Source organism: Manis javanica, chromosome 16 (assembly GCF_040802235.1).
Source record: "Manis javanica isolate MJ-LG chromosome 16, MJ_LKY, whole genome shotgun sequence".
In the NCBI taxonomy this organism is placed as follows: Eukaryota; Metazoa; Chordata; class Mammalia; order Pholidota; family Manidae; genus Manis; species Manis javanica.
In genome coordinates, this window is record NC_133171.1 from 48,024,299 (window position 1) to 48,039,631 (window position 15,333).

At 44.6% G+C, this 15,333-nt stretch overlaps 1 protein-coding gene across 1 annotated transcript in view; it reads right to left on the reverse strand.

The window, feature by feature from the left end:
- The window catches only part of LOC140846755 (anthrax toxin receptor-like), a 45,330-nt gene extending 30,006 nt beyond the window's left edge, over nucleotides 1-15,324 (reverse strand). Inside the window, exon 1 of the mRNA XM_073224436.1 lies at nucleotides 15,092-15,324. The gene's annotated coding sequence lies outside the window, so the exon portion shown is untranslated. The remainder of the gene's footprint in view (nucleotides 1-15,091) is intronic.
- Between the last annotated feature and the right edge of the window lie 9 nt (nucleotides 15,325-15,333).

The window sequence follows — 15,333 nt, forward strand, 5'->3', positions numbered from 1 at the left end:
GGAGGGATTTGAATCTGCTATCTGGATTCTCCTACCAGTGAACATCAGGCACCAGGCCTACTTCCCTCCTTAGGGGCAAAACCAGCCATGGGTTTCTGATCTGAAATGCCAAGGTGCCCCCTAATGGGTGCAGGCAGGGGCACGCAGAGGGGGACACAGCTCTGAGGGCACACCCTGCCTCAAACCCAGCGTGGGCTGCAGGAAAGGCTACTCCCAGGTGCGTGGTGGTGCTGGGGATGGATTAATTCCTGGGTGTCACCAGCAGGTGTCCAGGCTGGGCTCACTGTGGGGAGGCAGCCTGATGTGGGACGGTTGTCACTGGAGGAAAGGAGGGCCTACTTACATGGGGATTTCTTGTTACCCAATCTGAATTGACAAATAACTTCCTCTGTGTTGTCTACATTTTGAAAGCCTTTTCTAATAACCTTCAATTTCTTGTTAACTGCGAGAGTATCATCAATATGTCTGTGTGAGGAAGGGCTGAGGTATTTTCCTCAGATCACAACTATGGCAGGCCGCCCCCAAAACAGAATCCCCATGAACTCTTGGGAGGAGGCAGCTGTAGCTGAACCAACATTTGGGCAACGTCCTCGCCAGATTCTCCCCAGGGGTCACTGACGGCCCACTCTCAGGAGCATGGGCTGGGCCTAGCCTTAGGTGCCGCTCCCCACCTCCAGTGACCCACGAAGTCCATTCATTAAAGGCACCCAGCCTAGTTCCCTCTATAGGGGAAAACCAGCCATGGGTTTCTGCTCTGAAATACCAAGGTGCCCCCTAATGGGCACAGGCAGGGACCAGGCAACCCTTACGTAGTTGAGAGAGGAGCCAACACATCCTGGTGAGTCAGCCCTGTGTCATGTCCGAGCTGCACACACACACCTTGGTGCCTGTGGGACTTTCTGGAACCTGGAGTCAATTCTCTATCGCCCGCCCCCCTTCCTGGGGGCCTATCGCAGAATGAAAACCAGAGAAGCCAGGCCCGTTCTTGTGGAAACAGATTGTGGGGTTTCAATAGGGTACGTGGCTTCCCCCAACACCTGGCAGTCAGAGGGTCAGGATCTGCTGTCAGTACCCAATCCAGGACCACAGAGGATGCCACCTCTGCTCTAGACCCAGCCGAATAGCTATCATGCAGCTCCTCTGGAACACTCTGGGCTCTGGTTTTCAACTCATGGGGCTGTGAATGCTGAGCCTGAAACCCTAGAGGGGACCTAGCTGGCCTGAGCCTTGTGGGGAAATTTGGCAACAGCCTCTACTTCCATGTCTGTGACACGCAGGGAGTGTGGAGCCCAGGGCAGGGCTGAGAGCCCGGAGCACGGCAGGTGCCGGCACCCCTGGGAACGGTGCACAGCGCCCCTCTGCACCATGTGTCGTACCCTGCCTTGTGTCCCTGCTGCCCTTCAGGCCCTGCTCTTGGCCACTTGTCCTCTTGCAGGAACTACAGCTCTCAGGGGTCTGCTTCACTCTGGGAATTGTAGGCATGCGGAGCCAGGATGAGGTTTCAGGGTTTTGAGCAGAAGAGATGTTGAGTTAAAGGACTGTGCTCTGCCCAGACTGCTGCTCCATTTACATTCTATCTGTCCTCACCCTGTTCCTCCAAAAGCAAAAACCCCAAGAAGAAAGTGAATCCAAGAGTGAGCACAGCCAGCTTGCAGGCAGCTGTACTACCCCCGCTACACTCCCGCTGCCCACCAGCTCTGAGAGCGCAGAGGGACCTGCAGCCCCAGGACGGGAGGCAGATCCTTTCTGGAAGGGAGGGCATTCTTTCTGGGAGAAAAGTTATACGCCAGGCTTCCTGGGATCCAAGGACAGGGGATGGAAGGCAGGCACCTCCCTGGGAAGATTTTTTAACAAATCTTTTACTTCCTCCACAGCACCTTACAGCTTGCATTCTCGAGCTGCCTCCTCTCGTATCAATGCCATTTTATTCTTCAGTAAATCCACAGTCCTTCACAGTTCAAGTTCTTGTGCTGCCATTTCTCATGTCTCTTGCAGAAGCACATTCCTCTCATCTGTAGATATTTTGAATACTGTGAGAAACAGCCAAACCATGGTTCCCACTGCCCAATGGCCACTCTTTTTTCTTCAAGAAGCTCCTTATTATGCTGTGGGCTCCACCTTCCTCAAGTCCTGGGACAGGGTTGAGTCCTGTAGCAGACAAGCCACCTCAGATCAGATGCCCACTGGGGGCCACTCAAATGTCTCCCCTTCATAGGGGTATCCCGCTGAAGTAACCCTCCTATGAGGGTAGCCTTTTCCATTCTTTGGTCTACAATGAATCCTGCTGGCTAAGCCAGTTGTCTTGACTGAGTGTTTCAGTCCCATACAAGCTCACTATGGATTCAGTGAGACCAAGAAATGACAATGGAACATTCTTGGGATAAAAGGGTTACACCCAGCTCTATTCTCCTGGTGATAGGTTGAGCACTAGAATCACATCTGCATCCAACTGTCTCCAGGTCCATAATCCTCCTCCATCTCTGCCTCCACCCAGGGCACGGGGCAGAGCTCTTTAGATCGTGACTCAGTCAATATTAGCTCATTGCCTATGGATGCGCAAGCACTAGCCTAGCAGTAGGCCAATTAGATCAAGTAGTTTGGGGCCGGTGAGCATCTTGGCCACAGGAGCTTGCATTTCCCCACACTGAGATCGTGTTCCTGAGAGACACTGTGGAGAAGGTAAAGGATGTAGCAGAGGACATGCTCTGTGGAGCAAAACAGCTGCCGTCAGCTCCAGAAATGGAGGAGGGTACACTGAAGGGGAATGAGGAGGTAGAGGTGGTGCTGGAGGCCCCAACGCTCCTCTGTTGAAAGCCTGCCCAGCTGTAAGTCAAGTAAATAAAGAGATAGCAACTGCAGGTTCCTCCAGGAGAGGTACAGCCCGCTCTCCAGGGCACAGTGCACTCTATGTTCCCCTAGACACAGGCAGAGCTGGTGGATTTGGGCTTCCAGTCTCAGCAGAAACCCTCAGAATCCATATCAGCCTGGCTCCTGTACCTTTGGGACATAGAGGTGGAGAGTATCCTCCTGTCTGAATCAGAGATGGGAAAGCTGGCTTCCCTGACAACTCATCCTGCCTTGCAACAGCCAGTGCAGAATGAACACCAGACCCCTGGGACCCATTCCCTACTCAAATGGCTGATGGCCACACTTCTCACTGTACAGCCCAATCCGGTGACTTACCATCTTCCCCACTAGATGGCAGATGCATGCCAAGCTCTTAACAGGTGTTAACAGAATTTGGGCATGAAAAATACCATTTATAACCCAGTAAATTATGACCCAAACGGGGAGCTGTTTACAGTGGAGATAAGGGTATGGTGCTGCAAATGGCTCCCTGAACCCTCTTTGGGCCCTTAGTAGCCATTCTTGCCCCTCACGTAGGGCAGCCAATAAATGAGGTTACCCATATTGTGGCAGATTTGGAGGAAGCTGAAGTGCTGAAGGCACAGAAGGGAGTGCAGTCCCCTACTGAGAGGAAGGGCTTAAAGGGCCCCGTGAAGGTCATGAGGACCCAAATATGGATTGATTTGAGAGGGGCAGGAGCGGACAGAGAGAACTTGGATGGGAAGTTCAACAGAATTTTATTGGAGCTGTGGTAACAACTGAAGCCAGAGCAGTGGTTCCAGCAGCTGGGGATCAAGAAATGGAGACAAAGCCACAGTCTTGGCCTGTGAGCCTGCAAGACTTCCTGCTGGACAGTGAGCCATCCTCACCTGAACGCACACACGAAGGTGAGTGGGCTATAGTTTTACTGAGTGGAGGGTCAAGGCACCCGCCTTGGGGCACCAGGTGGGGACCAGAGGCCACATGCTCAAACATCAATTCATTGGTACCCAGTGAATGTTCAACACATGCCAGCTCTGACAGACACAGGAGCTGAATGTTCACTGACTTATGGCAACCCTGAGCGGTTTCAGGGACCCCCAATGTTATAGTTGGATACAGAGGTAAGGCCACCAGACTTAAACAAGCCTGAATCCCGTTGGGAATAGGGCATCTATACCCAAAGAAATATACTCTGTACATCTCTCCAATCTTTAAATATATTTTGGAGATTGATATCCTCCGGGGCCTATGGTTGCAGACCACTGCATGTGAGTTCAGACTGAGTATATGTGTGGTAAAGGCAGTTCTGAGTGGACATGGTAAGCACCTGCCTGTATCTTTTCTTGTGCATCAGCACGTGTCTAATGCCAAGCAATACAAATTCCCTGGAGGGCATAGAGGAATTGGAGAACCCCTCCCAGGAACTGAAAAGTGGGCATTATAAAACCTACTCATAGCCCTTTTAATCCCCTGGTGTGGCTGGTAAAAAATCTAGATGGCTGCTGGCATATGACCGTGGGTTACAGAGTACTGAGTAAGTCACACCCCTCTGCAGGCTGCTGTCCCCTCTAGTACAGCCCTCAAGAATACCCTAAGTCATGAACTAGGGACATATTATGTTGTGGATCTTGCTAATGCATTCTTCTCCATAAACATACCACAGGACAGCCAGGAACAGTTTTCCTTCACCTGGGAAGGATGGCACTGGGCTGTCACTGTCCTTCCACGAGAGCACCTCCACAGTCCCACTGTCTGTCATGGACTTGGAGCCCAGGATTTGCAGCATGGGAGAACCTGCCAATGGTGCAGCTGTACCATTATATTGATGATATCATGCTTACTGTTTATTTTCTTACCAGAAGTCCTGCATGCAACAAACATTGTGCAGCACCTAGACTGCTGCAACACGTACAGGAGAAAGGGTGGGCTGTGAACAGCACCAAGTTTCAGGGTCCTGGTTTGTCAGTCAAATTCCTGGGGGTTGTCTGGTCGGGTAAGACTGAAGTTACCCCAGAAGCAGTGATTATAGATGAAGTTCAGGCTTTTCCTACCCCCAGAACTGTCACACTATTGCAAGAGTTTTTGGGTCCTTTAGGCTACTGGAGAGTGTTTATCCCACACTTGGCACTAATGATGAAGCCCTTATACCATGTGTTATGAATGGGCATCAGGTGGGCCTAGGAGGAGACGTGCATTTTCTTTCACTGCTGAAAAATGGGCCAAGGCCTTCTAGGCCTTGAGTGTGATAGACCTGTCAAGACCCTGTAACATGGATGTCCATGTGACCATAGACAGTTATGGCTGGGTTCCCTGGAAGTAGCTTGAATGGACTCACCAACTTACTGAATTCTCGTGAAAATTCTGAAAAAGAGCAGACGCCATTTGCTGCTGGCATCTCCATGAGTTGATGAAGCAGATCTAATTGGCCCAGGTATGTTGGCTGGAAGGAAAGCGTGACTCTGATGTGACCCGATGGTTACAAAAATGTTTGTTGCATCTGGGCCAAAAGACAATGTGGGTTGTTGCCCTTCAGCAGGGCCTGGACTTTAACCTTTGAGGAAGTCATCAGAGCCCTGCAGGAGTGCACTGTATGCTCTGAAAGGGACTTAACACCAAGGGAAACAAAAGCAAAAAGGAACAAATGGGACTACATCAAGCTAAAAAGATTCTGTACAGCAAAGGACACCATCAGCAGAACAAAAATACATCCTACAGTATGGGAGAATGTATTTATTTGTAAATGACATATCTGACAAGGAGGTAACATCCAAAATACATAAAGAACTCACACACCTCATCAACCAAAAAGGAAATGACCCAATTAAAAAATGGGCAGAGGATCTGAATAGACACTTCTCCAAAGAAAAAATTCAGATGACCAGCAGGCACATGAAAAGATGCTCCACATCGCTAATCACAATGGAAATGTAAATTAAAACCACAATGAGATATCACCTCACACCAGTTAGGATGGCCACCATAGAAAAGACTAAGAACAAGAAATGCTGGCGAGGATGTGGAGAAAGGGGAACCCTCCTACATTGCTGGTGGGAATGTAAACTAGTTCAACCATTGTGGAAAGCAATATAGAGGTTCCTCAAAAAACTAAAAATAGAAATACAATTTGACCCGGGAATCCCACTTCTAGGAATTTGCCCAGGAAAACAAGTTCTCAGATTCAAAAAGAGATATGCACCCCTTTTTTTATCACAGCACTATTTACAATAGCCAAGACGTGGAAGCATCGAGTAGATGAGTGGATAAAGAAGAGGTCGTACATATACACAATGGAATATTATTCAGCCATAGGAAAGAAACAAATCCTACCATTTGCAACAACATGGATGGAGCTGGAGGATATTATGCTCAGTAAAATAAGCTAGGCGAAGAAGGACACGTACCAAATGAGTTCCCTCATTTGTGGGCTATAACAACAAAGCAAAACTGAAGGATCAAAACAGCAGCAGACCACAGCTCCAAGAAGGGACTAGTGGTTACCAAGGGGAGGTGTGGGGGCGGGTGGATGGGGAGGGAGGGAGAAGAGGTTGAGGGGTATTATGATTGGCACACATGATGTGGGGAGGATCACGGGGTAGACAGTATAGCACAGAGAAGGCAAATAGTGACTCTGTGGCATCTTACTTCACTGATAGACAGTAACTGCAATGGAGTATGGGGGGCTCGATAATATGGGTGAATGTAGTAACCAAAATGTTTTTCATGTGAAACCTTCATAAGAGTGTATATCAATCATACCTTAATAAAAATATAAAATAAAAAAATAAATGGGACTCAGACCAAGTCGCACAGCAACCTGGGATGATACCTAAGGGACTGATACTCCTCAAGTGGCAGGTAACAAATCCTACCATTTACAACAACATGGATGGAGTTAGAGGGTGTTACATTCAGTGAAATAAGCCAGGCAGAGAAAGCCAAGTATCAAATGATTTCACTCATCTGTGGAGTATAAGAACAAAGCAAAAACTGAAGGAACAAAACAGCAGGAGAATCACAGAACCCAAGAATGGACTAACAATTACCAAAGGGAAAAGGACTGGGGAGGAAAGGTGGGAAGGGAGGGAGAAGGGGAATAAGGGGCATTACGATTAGCACACATAATGTGTGTGGGGGGCACGGGGAAGGCAGTATAGCACAGAGAAGACAAGCAGTGACTCTATAGCATCTTACTACGCTGATGGACAGTGACTGTAATGGGGTATGTGGGGGGGACTTGATAATGGGGGGAATCTAGTAACCACAATGTTGTTCATGTAAGTGTATATTAATGATACCAAAAAATAAAAACAAATAAATAAATAAGAAGGAACAAGCTAGAACTAGTACTCCTAAGTCATGTGATGTCACCAATACTGATCTAGGAACATGGCCTCGGGTACACACACCATCCATAACACTGGGCATGGATACTCTTCCTGTCACTAAAACTGCAGACACAGCCCATCAACTCACTGAACACAAGGGCCCTAAAATACCACCATCAGGACTACTGGTGGCTATGCCCAGATGTGGGATGAGTTTATGTGGCTTACCCCAGGTTATGGACATTTGAGCCCTGGGTCACCCTTATGTTAGGTGTTCAAAAATTAAAAAATCACTCTAAACAAAAGCAGCACAACTGTACCAAGAATCTGGGATGGATATCACTGAACCTAGGCAGTCATTCTGCCACATTAAGGTATGGCAACTGGTTTGGGGCTGACTCATTGTACTGCCCAGGTATATACTAGGTAGCCCCAAACGGGACCCATGGTTATGTGGCACAGATCTTTGCCCGTGGCCTCCACCCAGGTGGTTGGGCTGCTGTACCCTGGGTTTTCCCTGGGCATAGGGGAGAATCAACCCCAGTGTAACCACAGTTGCCCAAGTCCCTCTCTTTTAAGCTAGATGAGCACAATCCATCTTTCACTGGTATGTATGATCATTTGGCCTCTTTGCCCCACACATTGGCCTGGAGGATGTTATAGCATATATAAAAGCTCTTATGAAATTTATTCAACAAGCCTTAAGGGAGGGCCAAGAAAGCCTGTCCTTATTGAACACTGATGTGTCCGTAAGAGATAAGCTGTCCTCCAAAATGGGATGGATTTGCATATCATTAGGGCTTCCCAAGGAGACACCTGTGCCATTATCCAAGCAGAATGTTATGTATTTATACCTGATGAGTCTACTTTATCATCTTTATTAAGGACATTTACTGAGGACACAGTTGAATGACCTAAGTGATCCAACACCCAGCCTAAGGGATTTAATAGATCAGTAGTTTGGATTATGGGGCTCCAAGTGGAAAAAATCGTAGTTGATTTTGGGAGTCATTGTCCTAATCTGGGTTTTCTTCTTGCACACACCCGTGCTGTTGCTGCAGCATATGTCTCCAATACAGCCAGACGGCTGTCAAAGGAGCCCCCTCTGTGCTGGTGAAACTCTTTGTTGACCACTCAGGGCACAATGCAAGGGGCAGGGGAGGGGAGGGAGCATATGAGATTATAACAACCAATCACAAGGGATGGAGGGTAGAAGGAAATCATCAAGAAGACATGACCACCAATTGACCTGTGACCCAAGCAACTGGAGGCTCCTCACCCCTGCCCTGTCCTTAAAATGTGGGCTCTGCCTGCCTTCTCTGCTCCTAGAAGCTGCCTGAGGCTATAACCTTGAGATAGCAATGCGGGTTTGATACCATCTGGACTGTATACATGACCGAACCCAGTTACAGCTTCTGTGTAAACTTTAAGATTTGGTGGGTGGGTATGAAGATCTACTCATTTTGTGGCTGCCCAAGACAAGTCTCATCTGTAAATTCCTTTGCTTACTAACTTTGCTACCTATCATTCTGGAATGGCCTGCATCTTTGTAGGTCTTTCCCTGCCCTCCAAGTATGGGACCATTTTCAGATTATACCTGAGAAGATCCCAAAGAGCTTGTGAACCAGCATACTTATGTGTGGAATCAAAACAAAAAACAAAAAAGCAGAACTCATAGATACACAGAACAGGTTGGTGGTTGCCAGAGACAAGGATGGAGGGGGCAGTGAAATGGGTGAAGGTAGGCAATAGGTATAAATTTCCAGCTATTTATAAATAAGTCCTGGGGGGTAATGTACAGCATAGTGACTATAGTTAACAATATTGTATTATATATTTGAAAGTCACAAAGAAAGTAAATCTTAAAAATTCTCATCATCAAAAAAAATTGTAACTGTGTGGTGATAGATGTTAATTAACTTACTAAAGTAATGATTTATATATAGAGAGAAAGAGAGATACTATATTGTAAATATATACATTATGTATACAGTAAAAAATATGTGCATGTATATATATCTACGCACTATATACATATATATATATATATCATCATTATGTTGTACATCGGAAACTAATACAATGTTATAGGTTAACTATGTCTCAATAAAAATCTCCCAACAAAGAAAAGTTCTGGATCTTACTGCTTCACTGGTAAATGCTACCAAACATTTAAACAAAAGCTAATACCAAACCTTCTCAGATTCTTCCAAAAAAAGTAAAGAAGGAACTCTTCCTAACTCATTGTCTGAAGCCAGCACAACACTAATACCAAAGTTAGATAAAAACACCACAAAAAACTACACACCACTATCTCTTATGAACCTTGATGCAAAAGCCTCAAAAAATACTAGCATACAGAATTCAACAGTATATTTAAAGGATTATACACCATGAGCAAGTGGGATTTATTCAGGAATGCAAGGATGGCTGAACATACGAAAAGTGATCAATATAATATGCCACATCAACAAAATGAAGGAAAATAACCTCATGACCATCTCAGTTAATGTAGGAAAAAGTGTCAGTGCCTCCCTGCTTCTGACCCGCAGGTAAGGGAGGAGATACGATGAGATATGGAAGATCTGAAAGGACCAGCCAGGGGACTCGAGACTTAACAGCGCAAGAGTGGTGCCGAGAGGGCACCCTTCATATTTACTGAGCAAATACATGTTAACAACAGTAGAATTCTTTGGGGGAAGTTAATACACAATCATTAACTAACTCGAAACTTAATCCTCAGCAGTCTCCAGTCTCCTGGAGTGCGACGTCTTACATGTTATTGAAACAATAGCAAGGGCAATTAGGTCACAGAAACTGTTTTGGTCCTGTTTGTTCTGTTCTTGATTACATATCAGGAATTACAGGAAAAATAATCAAGTCATATATGATTATACATTTGACTTTTATACTTGATTTCTATATTAATCCCACATCTCCCCCTTATTTTGTAATAAAATGTTTAAGTAGTAGGCAGACATAATAAAGATTACAGTTTCTAATAGAAAGCTTTTTAACACAGTTTACCTTTTCATAAAAGATAACCTATCTTTTAAATCTTGTGATGTAAAATAAAGATGGTAAGTAGAGTTTACTGCAGTAGGAAGGCAAGTGTAGGTGGTCAGGTGCCTACAGACTAGGTATTGATCCGAGTTAGACAAGGGCAACAAAACAGCCATGGGTGCAGAAGATTTCTCTCAAAACTGGGGGCTGAGGTTCTAAGCCTCACCTCTGTTGACCGCCAATTTCTCACCTGATGGCCCCTCTGTGACTGTGCCTGTCTTAGGCTGTTCCTCCCTTGAGGAATCTTAACCCGTCTCTGGCTAACCAGCCATCTTCCAGGGCCATACAAGGAGATGTAAATTAAAGTTGGTAAGGGAGAGAGAAGCAATATTCTTTGAAAAGGTTAGCTTTTTACTTCTTTGCAGATTTATGCCCCATGGCTCCTATGCCTAGCACTTGTCTAGAGGTATCTTTACGAGCTGGAAGGGTTAAGATACACGGTAATTTTAAATATGAGGCATGAATTATAGTAAAGGGCTGTATTTAGGAAGGAAAAAGAAAAGCTTTAGAAGCAGCAAAGGAAGAAAATATGAGAAGATTGATTATTCCTTTGACATAACTTCTTGTAGAGTAATGTAAGCATGTACACTTTTAACAAATTACCAATTAAATTATGTACACACCTTAACAGAACAGGAATACAGATACATAACAAAAGCAGACCTACAATTACTGGCCATATCCAATGAAACCAAGAAAACCAGTTAGGTAACCCAGGCATTTGTGAAAACTTATTAATAATATGATGAATATTGTCCAATTGATTTTGAATAGTTTGAGAAAAATCAGACAAATTACAACAACACATTCCTGGAAACTGTTCACATCCCACATTTTCTTTTAACAGCACAATTAGGGAGCAACTTGCACTTCTTCTAGCTCTTGATTGAGTTCAGATAATATAGAAGCAGTCAGATTTGTTGTCTTACTATATGCACAGGCCAGCTTACATATCTCTTTTTGCATTCCACTGATCAAGTCCAGGAACTGGCAGGATGAATGCCGCTGCAACTGCAGCAGAGGTGGGACCTACAAGTTTCAAGTTGTCGTCACAATCAGACGGCAGAGGTTGGAGAAATCTTTTATGACTATTTCTGGGATAATCCATTAGAGTAGGAAGGATGCATCCCACGCCACACATACTTTGATAATGTGAGGAGAGGGCTTAGGGTGTGGACTTGTACCACCTGCCCGACCCCTAAGGTGGGCTGGGTTGTGTCTGTTTGCTAGGGTTGTTTACAGTGAGGTCACGGGTTATGCTGAGCTACCCTTCTTTATTTGCGGAACACTCAAACATTCCAGGCCAAGTTTCTCCTGGCCTTTTGAGCTTTAACTGATCTCACTGAAAAATGACTCTAGAGCTTAATGTTTAACACAGAGTTTTGGTAGGGGGTTTCCTTGCATGTAGTTATTACAATTGCTCTGACTGCAAATATCCTGCCTTGCTTTTTCCGGAGGCCCTCACCTTATTCTGTCTAAGCTCATGGTCCCTCTCTCATTCCCCCCTCTACAGATAGAGACCCTAGCTGCTGCTAGGGAAAAGAGGCCATGACTGCTCTGGTTGCTTCATGCTGAGAGGGGGCGCAGTAAGGGGTGCAGCTAGGTCTCCATCACTGGTCAGTTGAGAGGGCCTCGGAAGATTGGCGCTTCTATTTCGGGTTCCATTTCTATTACTATTTGCAGTTTTATGCCTTCTAGGCAAGATAGAACAAATCGTGTTATTAGGTTAAGTAGCAACATCTGAAGCTGGATTTTCTTTTTTGGAACAACTTGACAAGATTAAAAATGCATGGCTGAATATGAGAACTAGAAATAGTAAAACTTTAATTGAAATGATGGGAGAAAACTAAAACATCTGGAGAATCATAGCTAGATATTTCGGGGAAACTAGAATTCTGGATCTAGTCTACGTCTCAATGACTAGTATTAGGATTTAGTGTAAATAAGGCTGCATTATTGAAACAATACTTTTCTCTAAAATCACCCCCATTTTTATTAGAAGTAACTAGATTAAGAAAATAATTAACACTTGGCTTGACTATTTGCGTTAAGTGCATCAGGAAGACCAACTGATTACATAGGATCCTTTAAATGTGCTTTGAAGGAACTTTTTATAAGGAATTTCAGATTGGACATTTAAAGGCCTCTGGAGGCTAGAAAGCCAAGCCAGACTTGCCTTCAGGTTTTGCCTGCAGTACCTGTACATTTGGGTGAATTCTTCTCTTCCCAAGGTCCCCAAGCCATCATGAGGTTCTTGCACTTGCCAGGAAGTGACCTTCCTTACTCACCTGGTAAGGCTTCTGGGAACCCTGTAAGCAAGGTACCAGGCCAGTTCTTCGATGGAGCTTTGTTGGCTCCATAAAGTCAACCTTAGTTCCTTAAAGCTGTTCATATCTGAGTTTATGCACGTGTCTCTCAGGCATGACATTCCAGTCAAAGCCTTGGTAATATAACCTGTGTTTTTAATTGATCCTCTTACAAGGAAAGCAGACTCTTAATGAACTTATGCAAATAAACATACTGGTGTAAAATATGAAAATAGTCACTGAGAGGTTTTAAATTCTGGAGGGATTAAGTAGAGAGAAAGATAAATGTTTCAATCCTGCCTATAAAGATATTGTCATTTACTAAACTGTTGTCAGTTTAAGAGAAAAAGCTTAAAACACTTTATCAGCAACATTTGAAACATAAAGCCACAAAATCATTTTCCTTAGTTTATTTAATCCTATGTAACCAATACCTGTTCTTCTGAAATCTAGTTCTTTACTAGTTTAGGAGTAATAAAACAGTTACTATAAGTGACAAAAGATTTACAAATGACAATGGGGAAAGATCTGATGAGAGCTTACTAAAGACAGTTGACATAAGAAAATTTGGATTTTTCTGTAACACAAAACATTCAGTAACAAGGTTTAGCATCATTCGCTTTGACAGTGCTTTCCAGGTAAATATATATCAGTTAAATAAGCCAAATTAGCCAACTATTTTCCCCGATGAGGAGAAAAAATTCCTCTGACATGTTCCAGGGGCCCTCTACAAAATATCAGAGTTAACTAGAGGTAAAAGCACCTTTCTGAATTTGATTTTGGGAAGTTGTCAAAAGAAACTCTCTTTGGCACTTGCTTACATAAGATTAGAGGTTGACATGAAGCAATACTTATCCATTTAACTAGAATGACAACAAAATACTTCAAAGGCAGACACAGAAGGGTACACAGTTGTTAGCAAAGTTTAGCTTTTAGTCCTTCTAATATTGAGATCTCATTTTCTTAAATACTCAGACAATTCATTGACACTTTAAGCATGAGAAATTGCTTTGATAAAACAATTAGAAAACTTTCTACAATTTTTCAACATTAATTGCAGACTAACAGTTTAAGAAAACTTGTCCTTTTCACTGAAAACAAAATTCTAATTTGCTGTTAATGTTGAAAAATGAGATTCTACAATTTTTTTTTACATTTAGAGTTCTTCCTCTTTAAATAAACAGCTGTACTTTAGAACAATTACTTTCTTTTACCCTCAACAAAACAAATTTCCATTCCTTATACTTTCTCTTATTAAAACACACATTTTCATTTTTTTTCTCAAGAGGCGGCATGAGTAGAGCGGGGGAAATCTCCTCCTGAAACCATATATATTTTGAAAATACAGCAAATAGAAAGGTGGGGGAATGACAGCCTCTTCAACAGCTGGTGTTGGCTAAACTTGGACAGCTACGTGTAAGAGAATGAAACTGGACCATTGTCTAACCCCACACACAACAGTACACTCGAAATGGATCAAAGACCTGAACGTAAGTCATGAAACCATAAAACTCTTAGAAAAAAACATAGGCAAAAATCTCTTGGACATAAACATGAGCGACTTCTTCATGAACATATCTCCCCGGGGCAAGGGAAACAAAAGTAAAAATGAACAAGTGGGACTATATCAAGCAGAAAAGCTTCTGTACAGCAAAGGACACCATCAATAGAACAAAAAGGCATCCTACAGTATGGGAGAATATATTCATAAATGACGGATCCGATAAGGGGTTGAGATCCAAATTATATACACAGTTCACGCAGCACAACAAACAAAAAGCAAATAATTCAATTAAAAACTGGGCAGAGTATCTGAACAGACACTTTTCCAAAGAAGAAATTCAGATGGTCCACAGGCACATGAAAAGATGCTCCACCTCGCTAATTATCAGGGAAATTAAAATTAAAACCACAATGAGGTATCACCTCATGCCAGTTAGGATGGTCAACATCCAAAAGACTAGGAACAACAAATGCTGGCAAGGATGCGAAGAAAAGGGAGCCCTCCTACACTGCTGGTGGGGATGTAAACTAGTTCAACCATTGTGGAAAGCAGTATGGAGGTTCCTCAAAAAACTAAAAATCGAAATACTATTTGACCCGGGAATTCCACTCCTAGGAATCTGCCCAAAGAAAACAACTTCTGAGATTCAAAAAGACATGTGCACCCCTATGTTTACTGCAGCACTATTTACAAGAGCGAGATATGGAAGCAACCCAAGTTTCCATCAGTAGATGAATGAATAAACAAGAGGTGGTACATATACAGAATGTAATACTATCCAGCCATAAGAAACAAATCCTATCATTTGCAACAACATGCATGGAGCTGGAGGGTATGATGCTCAGTGAAATAAGCCAGGCAGAGACAGACAAGTACCGAATGATTTCCCTCATTTGTGAAGTATAACAACAAAGAAAAAATGAAGGAACAAAGCAGCAGCAGACTCACAGAAACCCCCGCCTGGCGGCCACGTCCCAGTAAACCCACCAGCCCGCACCTCAGGGGACTCCTGCGCACCACCGGCCCGCTCCTCAGGGGGACCCCGCGCCCGCGCCCCGTCCTACCTTGAACCAGCGCCTGGAGCAGGTGCAGCTGGAGCGTCAGGGGCGGGCGCCAACCGCGCCGCCAGCCTGCGCTCAACTTTGGAGTCGGCAGCCCTCCGCGCAGCCCCGCGTCCTGGCCGGGGCTCTCGGGAGCCGCGCGGGCTCCGCGGTGCAGACGCCGCTGCCGCCACAGCTCGGGGCAGCGCAGGGCGCGGGCCACACTGAAGGGGCCGCCCACGCCTGCCCCCGCCCTGGGGCCCTCA